Raw genomic sequence first — 11,880 nt, forward strand, 5'->3', positions numbered from 1 at the left:
GTTTAGGGCAAGTTAGCAAGCCTCTCTGTGCCTCAGTTTCCTCCTCTGTAAAATGGGAGTAATAGGGGTACTTACTGTGTAACGTTGTTAAGAGGATTAAATTACTTAAATATTTGTGAATTCTTATGAGTGCCTAGTATTTAAAAAATGATATGTGTATTATCAAATAAAAAAGTACAATAACTAAGATATTAATCCTTTCCTCGTCATTTCTTCTCTTCTCAGAATAAAACACAAGGTCCTTCCAGTGGCCCATCCCTTGCAATCTGTCCTCCATTCTCGTTTGACTTTGTTTCCTCTGTTCTGGTACTCAGTTAGGTTGCAGTTTTTAAGCCCCTTTGTATCATGTGAGGTTGTGTAACTGACTTCTGGCCATGACATGTGGCTCATCACGATACACTTCTAGGCCCAGCCTACAGTCGCCAACCATTCTGGTTTGCTCAGGACTGTCCTGGTTTTAACACTGAAAGCCCCACATCTTGTGAGAACCCCTCAATGCTGAGAAAACAAGGACAGTTAGCCACCCCAACCCTGGCCTATTAAAACCGCTTGAAATCTTTCATATTCTTTTCTACTACTAGCTGGATATCAATGTCTAGAGTGACCTTGAAAGTCACATGTTGACAATAACAGAACCACCATCAGCCTGGGCTTTTGTGTGAAGGAGAGTTACTGCCTCTTCTCCCACTGGACTTTATGTGAGCAAAAAAACAGTTTCTGTTTTGATAAAGCACTAAGATTCCTTTTCATTAGCTTAACCAATAAAATAACTAACATGCTGGTCATTCTAGCCTCTCTCTTGTTCCTGCAAAAACTGAGAATTCACTAACTGTTTACTTTGCTCAGAAGGCTTCTTTCCAGACATCTTCATAGCTAATTTCCTCACCTCTGTTCAATTTTCACTTAACTCTTGTTTTCCATGGCACCTTCTCAACCAGTGCATTCGAAACAGCAGACTATCTCCCTGCTCTCATCTCCTTATTCTTTTATTTAGTTTTTTTTCTTGCCATAGTATCATCACTTTCTGATTTATACTGTATCCTTTACTCTCACTTTTTATGTTCTTATTGTCTTGCCTCCCCCACTGGAATAACTAGCATATAAGCTCCAGAGAGTTGAGAGCATTGTTTGCTCACTGTATATCTCAAAACTCTAGAACATTGCCTGGCACATAATAGGCACTCTATACACATTTGTTAAATGAATTACTTTATTTCATTTTTGGAATTTATGGACTTTAACCCCACAAAGGGGTAATCCATTTCATAGAGCTTTTATATAATGATTCCTTCCAACAATTTCCAAAGTATTGTGATGAATTTTAGAAATTATGGACAGAACAATCCTGCTATTTACCATTTCACAAAAACCTTTATTCCTGGTTTGCATCCAAATTTCTCCAAAACGGAGAATCTAAATTGAATATGTCTAAAATAAAATATTTAAGTATATGGATTTCTGGGCACTTGTAATACCTTAATTACTGATTAGACTTCACTGTGCCTCGTATTTTTCTCTCTATCTTTTTAATGCTGGAGCATAAAAGCTATAGCAATAGATTACTATTTACATTTTATCTCTTTCTGCCCCTCTGTACTCCTATTAGTGCTTGAGTTTCCCAGCAATTCTGGGTGTTTCAAAGAGTGTTAGAGACTTATCCAATATTTACCCTTATAAATTGTAAATTTGTATGTAAGTAGGAGGCACAGAATCTTTGAGGAGGATGAAGGGACCTCAGAGTCAATTGACTTTACTATTGTTTCATTATTTAAAAATAAAGAATGTATTTGTTGTATTTGGTTTCTTACTTAGAGCAGGTATTGTTTACTGGTCTTTTGTGGCAATGATTATAATGCAGAGATATACAAGTCACAGTTTGTGTCTTCTTTTCATCTCATCAATAAATAGAACACGAGGTATCACTTGTTCTGAGGGCACTCTTTTCCATCCAAGGTTCCAGCTAATCAGGACTTGGAGTTGGCAGGAGTAGCATCCCTAAGTGGTTGCTTTCAGAGTGCAGAGTTCTTTTGCGTTCAGAGGAATGTTACCATGGAAAAGTCCTCCATCCACTGGTAGGATCAGTATGATTCCAGAAAAGATTAAACAACCCACCACTGTGTAATTCCACTGTTTATATACCTCTGAGAACTGTTTCAGAACTGCTGTTGTCATTGAAGGGTGCATATTCACAAAAGCTGCTTAATGCGAGATCAGTTTTGAATAACTAGTTACAGATGACCTGATCCAAAATCTTTCAGAATTAATTTTTTTAGAATTCATTGTGAATTTATTTGCATGTTTTTTTTTTTTCAATCAATCCCCATATCGACCGTGCTTCTGGAACTGGGCTAGATGTTGGGATGATGGAGCGAACCAATCTCCATCCATGATCTCAAGGAGCTTGCAGGACAGTTAACGATGGTAGAGATGAGTAAACAAGAGAATGTCATTCAAATCCCTTCACATGATGTGAAAAAGAAAAGTGCAGAGTATCCTAACCTAGGTTGGGCTTGTCAGAGACTGTTGAGGTCAGGCACTCAATAGTTGAGATGATAGCGGGTATGATGCACTAGGGGAACTGGAAACAGTCCACAGTGGCCGATTGTTGTTGGAGAGGGAGTGAAGGAAATGTTACAAAGCGGGCAGAAACAGGGTGGGGCAAGGATTCTGTGTACTGCCAAGGAGTTTGAACCCCATTTTGAACATAAGGAAACTTATAAAGCTGTAAGCAGAGGAGTAACACTATCAAATGTGCCCTTCAGAAAGTTCAGTCTTCTATAGCGAAGTGAAGCAATTTAAAATGATTAAAAGATAAACAGAAACAAAAACAGGAGACTGAGAGACCTATTTTGACAGGCTTTACTTGAAGAGATTCAATGATGGTGGTAGCACAGAAAGTCAACTGTTGGGGAAGACAATACAGGAAAATAGAATACCATCTCTATGTGTGAACTGATGCGGTCATTCAGCAAGGCAGGGAATGTTGGAAGAGCTAATGAAGTCAGTTTGGGAGACTTTAAAAATTGGAATTATTGGTAGGTCAACTGAAAGATGTACATTCTCTGTGTTGGCTTTATATCTTTTAGTCTTGTTAAAAGTACAATTAGGAGAAAATTATGAAAAGTTGGATGAGGAGGAAAGAATGATTTCTCTATTTTAGAGGCCTGCAAATGTTTTGACTATGACCCATAGTACGAATTATATTTTGCAAATATAGACACAGATATGAAAACAAAAAAAATTGATGTAACAGTAATTACCCTTATTATGTATGATGCACTCTGGTATTTTCCATTCCTATACTATTTTATTATCTCTCCATAATATGATACATTTAATGACTATGAATATAGAAGTTCAACTTAACTAACAAAGAGTGCTTGAGGACATTTGTTCCTTAGAGTGGAAGGCTTTAGACATAAAATCTACTGGAAAAAAGACCTGGACTTTGAAATCAGACCTAGGTTCCATCCTGGATTCGCAATTTATTAACTATGCTGCCTAAGGCAATCTACTTACCCTTCAGGGACTTGTGATCATGATACCAATTATCACTGATAAGTTACTTCTCCATAGTAGGCATGGAGCAAGTCCACGCAACAAGTGAGGACTTAATGAGAGAAATGTTGTTCTGAATAGGTAGGATGGACCCCCTAGAACAAGGTCTGGCATATATTAGTTCAGAAATGAATGAATAAAATATACATATGCATATAATTCTAATTTACATTTATTCATTCAGAAATAAATGAGAAAGTATACTTACTAAAGCTCTGATTAAATAAGATATTTCATTTCTTTTTTTTTTTTTTTTTTTTGATGGAGTTTCGCATTTGTCGCCCAGGCTGGAGTGCAGTGGTGCAACCTCGGCTCACTGCAACCTCCGCCTCCTGGGTTCAAGAGAATCTCCTGCCTCAGCCTCCCGAGTAGCTGGGACTACAGACATATACCACCACTCCCGGCTAATTTTGTATTTTTAGTAGAGTCGGGGTTTCTCCATGTTGGTCAGGCTGGTCTCAAACTCCTGACCTCAGGTGATCCGCCTGCCTCGGCCTCCCCAAGTGCTGGGATTACAGGCATGAACCACTGTGCCTGGTCTCAGGATAATTCATTTCCTATAAAGTTGTTTCAGACATTCAGAAGAATACAGATATATGCATATACACACAGACATATACACATGAATATGTGTTTAAAAAATTATAAAGATAAAATATAAACTCATGTGCCCAGGAGAAAAAAAATAGTAGCCACACCTTCAAAGTACCCTATGTGCTATCATGTCTCATGCTTTGCCTTCCCCAGAAGTGATAGCTATCTTGAATTTCGTGTTCATCTTCCTCTTGCATAGCTGCATTGTAGTCCCACATTTAAACAAATCTTTAAAAATGAACTATTTCCTTTATATAACTTTGAAGTTACATCTGCGGAATTAGTCTGTGTGTATTTCTTCTGTGACTTGCTTTTTTCTTCTCCGTGTCAAGTTCATGACATTCATCTAGAAGATAGGTGTAACACATTTGAGACACATTTGCTTTTCAATATCCCACAGTTTATTTATATAATTTCCAGTTAACAAATGCGTGTTTGTTTCCAGTTTGTTCATTCGTTTTTGTATTACAAATAATGCTACAGTGTGCAATCTTGTACATGTTTCCTGTGCACATGTAAATAAATTTCTAGAGTTGCCAAACAAAATATACCACACCCAATTAAAATAGAATTTTAAAGAAACAACAAATAATTTTAAAAATATAATGATGTCTCATGCAATATTTGGGACATACTTCTAATAAAATTTACTTTGTCATATCATTGGAATTAAATTTAAATAGGTGGTCTACATTGTTATTTGCTAAATCTAGCAAATGTATGAAATGCTCATGCCAAAGAGTGCTCATGCCAGGCTCTTGCTAAGCCATGGAGAATGCACAACCTTAACACTTTAGGTATTGTCAAAATGTTCTTTTTTTATTTTGGTTTTTGTTTGCTTGGTGGTAAATGTTTTCACAGTAAGTTGTTTGCTCATTAATTTACTTACTTTTAATTCTTTTTTTAAAATTAGACTTAGTGGGTACACATGCGGGTTATTACAGGAGTACATTGTGTGATGCTGAGATGTGGGCTTCAGTTAAACCCATCACTCAAATAGTGAACAGAGTACCCAAAAGGAGGTTTTAACTCTTTTGTTCTCCCTCCCTCCCCACTTTTTAGAATCCTCAGTGTCTTCTATTCCCATCTTTACGTCCATGTGTACCCAATATTTAGCCCCCACTTGTAAGTGAGAACATGCAGTATTTGGTTTTCTGTTTCTGTGTCAATTATTTTACGATGATAACTTCCAACTGTATCCATGTTGCTGCAAAGGACGTGATTTTATTCTTTTTATGGCTGCATAGTATTCCATGGTGTATATGTACCACATTTTTTTAATCCAATTCACTACTGATAGGCATCTAGGTTGATTCCATGTCTTTGATATTGTGAATAGTGCTATGAAAAGGATACAACTGCATGTGTCTTTTTGTAGAACAATTTATTTTCCTTTATGTATATTCTCAGTAACAGTATCACTGGGTCAAATGGCAATTCTGTTTTTAGTTCTTTGAGAAGTCTCCAAACTGCTTTCCACAGGGGCTGAACTAATTTACAATCCCACCAACAGTGTATGAGCATTCTCTTTTCTTTGCAACTTTGCTGACGTGTTATTTTCCAGCTTTTTAATAACAGCCATTCTGACTGGTGTGAGATGGTATCTCATTGTGGTTTTGATTTGGGTTTATCTAATCATTAGTAATGTTGAGCATTTTTTCATATGTTTGTTGGCCACTTGTATATCTTCTTTTGAAAAGTGTATATTCATATTCTTTGCCCACTTTTTAATGTGGTTTTTTTTTTTTTGCTTATAAATTTGTTTAAATTCCTTATAGATTCTGAGTATAGTCCTTTGTCAGATGCATAGTTTATGAATATTTTCTCCCATTTTGTAGGCTGTCTGTTTATTCTTTTGATAGTTTCTTTTCTTTTTTTTTTTTTTTTTGAGACAGAGTCTCGCTCTGTGGCCCAGGCTGGAGTACAGTGGCCGGATCTCAGTTCACTGCAAGCTCCACCTCCCTGGTTTACGCCATTCTCCTGCCTCAGCCTCCCGAGTAGCTGGGACTACAGGCACCCACCACCTCGCCCGGCTAGGTTTTTTTTTTTTTTTTTTTTTTTGTATTTTTTTAGTAGAGACGGGGTTTCACCGTGTTAGCCAGGATGGTCTGATCTCCTGACCTCGTGATCCGCCCGTCTCGGCCTCCCAAAGTGCTGGGATTGCAGGCTTGAGCCACCATGCCCGGCCGATAGTTTCTTTTGCTGTGCAGAAGCTCTTCAGTTTAATTAGGTCCCACTTGTCAATATTTATTTTTGTTGCACTTGTTTTTTAGGACTTAGTCATAAATTATTTGCATAGGGTGATCGTAAGAAGTGTAATAGTTTGAGGTCTTACAGTTAAGTCTTCCACCCATCTTGAGTTATTTTTGGATATGGTAAGAAGTAGAGGTCTAGCTTCATTCTTCTGCATGTGGTTAGCCAGTTATTCCAACACCATTTATTGAATAGGGAGTTCTTACCCCATTGTTTATTTTTGTCAACCTTGTCAGAGATCAGTTGGGTTTAGGCATACAGCTTTATTTCTGCGTTCTTTATTCTGTTCCATATTCTATGTGTCTATTTTTATACCATTATTATGCTGTTCTGTTACTGTAGCCTTTAGTATAGTTGGGTAATATGATGCCTCCAGCTTGTTCTTTTTGCTTAGCATTGCTTTGGCTATTTGGGCTTTTTTTTTTATTTTTTATTTTTTATTTTTATTCTGTATTAATTTCAGGATAGTATTTTTCTAGTTCTGTGTAGAATGATGTTGGTAATTTGACAGAAATTGCATTGAGTCTGTATGTTGCTTCGGGCAGTATGGACATTTTAATGATATTAATTCTTCCAATCCACAAACATAGAATGTTTTTCCATTTGTTTGTGTTGTCTATGATTTCTTTCAGCAGTGTTTTGCAGTTCTCCTTGTAGAGATCTTTCACCCCCTTGGTTAGACGTATTCCTAGGTATTATATTCTTTTTGCAGCTATTGTAAATGGGATCATATTCTTGATTTAGTTCTCAGGATAAATGTTATTGGCATGTAGAAATGTTACTGATTTTTGTAAATTAATTTTGTATCCTGCAACTTTACTATAATCATTTATTAAATCCAGAAATTTTTTGGTGGAATATTTAGGGTTTTGTAGATATAAAATTATATCATCAGCAAAGAGAAACAATTTGACTTCCTTTTTTCCTTTGGGGGTGTCTTTTATTTCCTTCCCTTGCTTGATTGCTGTGCCTAGGACTTCCAGTACTATGTTGAATAAGAGTGGTGAAAGTGGACAACCTTGTCTTTTTCAAGTTCTTAGGGGAAATACTTACAACTTTTGCCTGCTTAGTGTGATGTTGGCTGTGGGCTTGTCATCAGTGGCTCTTATTATTTTAAGGTATGTTTGTTCACGCCTAGTTTGTTGAGGATTTTTATCTTGTAGAGATTTTAGATTTTATTGAAAGCTTTTTCTGTGCCTAATGAGATGATCATATGTTTTTTGTTTTTCATTCTGTTTATATTGTGAATCACATTTGTTGATTTGCTTATTTGGCACCAACGGTGCATCCCAGGAATAAAGCCCACTTGATCGTGGTAGATTATCTCTCGGCTGTGTGACTAGTTTCATTTTGTTAGTATTTTGTTGAGGATGTTTGCATCTGTGTTCATCAGGAATATTGACCTGTAGTTTTCTTTTTTTGTTGTTGTGTCTTTGACTAATTTTAGAATCAGGATGATGCTGATTTTGTAGAATGAGTTACGGAGGAATCCCTCCTCAATTTTTTGTAATAGTTTCAGTAGGATTGGTCCCAGCTTTTCTTCGTATGTCTGATAGAATTCTCCTATAAATCCATGTGGTGCAGGGCTTTTTTTGTTTGGTACGTTTTTTATTACTGAATCAGTTTAGTAACATGTTATTGAATTGTTCAGGGTTTCAATTTCTTCATCATTAAATTTTGAGAAGTTGTATGTTTCCAGCAATTCAGCTGTTTCCTCTAGATTTTCTAGTTTGTGCTCATGGAGATCCTCATCATAATCTCTGAGGATCTTTTGTATTTTTGTGGGATTGGTTATAATGTCACCTTTGTCATTTCTGATTGTGCTTATTTGGATCTTTTCTCCTTTTTTCTTTGCTGCTTTAGCCATCTACCAATATTGTTATTCTTCAGAAAACACACACAAACACACACACACACCTTTTTGTTTTGATGAGCCTTTGTATGTTATTTGGTCTTATTTTCATGTAGTTGTGCTCTGATTTTAATTATTTCTTTTCTCCTACAGGTTTGGGTTTAGTTTGTTCTTGTTTTTCTAGTTCTTTTATGTGTAATGTTAGATTTTGAACTTGAGATCTTTCTATCTTCTTGATGTAGACATTTAGTGCTGTAAACTTTCCTCTTAACACTGCTTTTGCTGCATCCCAGAGATTTTGATATGTTGTGTCTCTATTTTCATTTGTTTCAAATAATTTTTTATTTCTGCCTTAATTTTATTTGTTTACCCAGAAGTCATTCAAGAGCACATTTTTTAGTTTCTACATATTTGTGTGATTTTGAGAGTTCCTCTTGTTATTGATTTATATTTTTATTCCACTGTGGTTTGAAAAGATGCTTGGTATGATTTCAATTTATTTGAATTTGTTGAGACTTGCTTTATAGCATGTGGCTAATCTTAGAATATGTTCTGTGTGCTGAGAATAATGTATATTCTGTGGTTGTTGGCTGAAGTATGAAAATGTTTTCTAAAATTGCTAAAGCAATATACCACACACACCACCACCACCAGGAAATTATGAGTTTCCATTGTTTCATATCCTTAGTGTTATGGATTGAGTTGTGTCCCCTAGAACTCATATGTTGAAGTACCAATCCCCAGTGTGACTGTAATTGGAGACAGGACCTTTAGGGAGGTGATTAAGGTTAAATGAAACCATAAGGAAGGGGACCCTAATCTGATAGGACTGATATCTTTATAGAAAGAGGAATAGGCCCTGGATACCTCTCTCCTCATGTGCACACAGAGGAAAGGCCATGTGATGATACAGTGGGTAGGTAGCCATTTGCAAGCCAGGAAGGTGGGCCTCATGAGAAACCAACCCTGCCTGAAGCTTGATTTTGTAGTACCAACTTCTAGAGCTGTAAGAAAATAAATGTCCACCCAATCTGTAGTAATTTATGACAGCCCTAGCAAAGAAATACATTAATCAACATCTGACTTACCAGCCATTTTAATTTTTGTGAACATGGTGGCAGGAAATGATATGCTTTGTGATTTTAATGTGTGTTCCTGTAGTTGGGCATCTTTTCATATTTATTGAGCATTTTTGTTTCCTCTCCTGTGAAATGCCTACCCATATTTTTGCCCATTTTCTTTTTAAGTTCTTTGCCATTTTATGACTGAATTACTGGAAATTTTATACATCAAATTCAGTACATGTGTGTATATGTGTGTATAATATTAGTACTTAATTATTTGTGTTTCAAATATCTTTCTCCACTTTGTTACTTGTCCTTTCATATTTTAGTAATTTTTTGATGAACAAGTTATTAATTCTGAGCTACTCCAGGCACACTGCCCATGGATGACCCCTGCTCTGAAAGCAGCAGTAATAAAAACAATTTTAAATGAAATAAAATATTTTAAGACATTATTAATTTTGATAAAATTGAATTTATTCATCTTTCTCTTTATGGTTTATGCCTATTTCTCTTGTTTAAGAAATGCTTTTCTAACTTGATGTGAACAATAGTTTCCTCTATTTCTTCTAGAAGTTTATATTTTTCCCTTTCACATTTTCACCTTTAGTCTATCAATAAATAATTCTTGTTTATGGTATAAAGTAGAGATCTACTCTCACTTCCATTTCAGTGTCCCAGCATCACTTACTGAATTAGGCACCCTTTCTCCAAGGACATGCAATACCTCCTATCTTATAAGTCAAGTTTAAATACAAGCCTGAATCTGTTTCTGAGATCACTATTTTGTTTCATTGGTCAATAGCTATCCACACTATACAATTTCTTAATTATCATAACTTTATATGAAGTCTTTATCACTGGTATAGCAAGGTCTCCCAGCTTATACTTCTTAAGAAGTCATGGCTCTTTGTGTTTTTTGTTCTTCCATATAAATTTTAGAATCATCCTGAACATTTCCTTAACAAACTCTGTTGGGATTTTCATTGCATTAAATCTGTAGATCAATTTAGGGGATTCTTTACAATATGGAATCTTCATATCCATAAAACATGTAGGTTTGTAATTTGTTTTATGTTGATTCTTGTGAAGGGTGTATAGTCTATGTCTCCATGTGTTTATTTTTGTGGTTGTTGTTGTTTTGGCATGTAGATGTCCCATTCTTACAGCACTATTTGTTGAAAAGTTTATCTTTTCTCCATTGTATTGGCTTTGCTCTTTGTCAAAGATCAGCTGATTATATTTCTGTGGGTCTGTTTCTGGGCTCTCTATTCTGTTTCATTAATCTACTTGTCAATTTCTTTTTCCAATACTTCCCTGTCTTGATGACTATAGTTTTACGGTAAATTCTGAAGTCATATAGAGTCAGTTCTCTGACTTTGCTCTCCTTCAATAGTGTGTTGGCCATTCTAGGTCTTGTGCCTCTCCAGGTAACTTTAGAATCAATTTGTTGATTCCCACAATTTAACTTTCTGGGATTTTGATTGGGGTGACCTCTGTGTTTCTGACCGATATCACTTTCTGTCTGAAGAAATTCTTTTAACACTTCTTGCAAGGCAAGTGTGTGACAACAAGTCCCCTAAGTTTTTGTTTGTGTGGGAAGTCTTAAATTTTTTTCACTTCTGAAGTATAATTTTATGTGCTACAAAATTCTGGGTTAGTGGGTTTTTATCTCAACATTTTTATTATTTCACTCCAGCTTCTTCCTATTTGCATGTTTTCTGAGAAGTCAGATGTAATTCTTATCTCTTTTCTACAGATAAGGCGAAGATTTTCCCTCTGGCCTCTTTAAAGATTGTTCTCTTTGTCTCTGATATTCTTAAGTTTTAATATGATATGGCTAGGTGTAGTTTTTTCGTATTATGTCTGTTTGGTGTTCACTCAGCTTCCTGGATCTATGGCTTAATGTCTGATGTTAGCTTGGGAAAATTCCTAATCATCATTGCATAAAATATTACTTTTGTTCTTTTCTGTCTTTTTTCTCCTTGTATTCTATTACATATATGTTAGATCTTCTGTAGTTGTCTCACAGTTCTTGGATATTCTGTTCAAACTTTTTCAGTTCTTTTTTTCTCTTTATCTTCACTTTTGGAGTTTCTACTGACATATTCTGAAGCACAGGGATTAGTTCCTCCACCGTGTGTTGAGTACTAATGAGCCCATCAAAGCTGTTTGTTATTTCTGTTACAGTATTTTTGATTGTAACAGTTCATTTTTGTTCTTTAGTAGCATATCCATTCTTTTTTAGAATATCCATGTCTCTGCTTATTTTATCTATCTGTTCTTGCATGTTGTCTACTTTTTCCATTAGCTGTTAGCGCCCTTAGTGTGTGAATCACACTTCTTTTAAATTCACAGGCTAATAATTCTATCATCCCTGCCATATTGGAGTGTGGTTCTGATATTTGTTCAGTCTTATAAAATTCTGTGTTTTGCCTTTGTATGTGCTGTAATTTTTTGAAAGTCAGACTCCATGGCATAGTCCTTTAGTTGTGTGGTAGTAAGGCACCTGAGGAAGGGAAGTGTTCTATAGTCCTGTGATTAGGTTTTAGTCTTTGG

The sequence above is a fragment of the Rhinopithecus bieti genome, unplaced genomic scaffold, assembly GCF_001698545.2.
Source record: "Rhinopithecus bieti isolate Rb0 unplaced genomic scaffold, ASM169854v2 scaffold_32422, whole genome shotgun sequence".
Classification (NCBI taxonomy): Eukaryota; Metazoa; Chordata; class Mammalia; order Primates; family Cercopithecidae; genus Rhinopithecus; species Rhinopithecus bieti.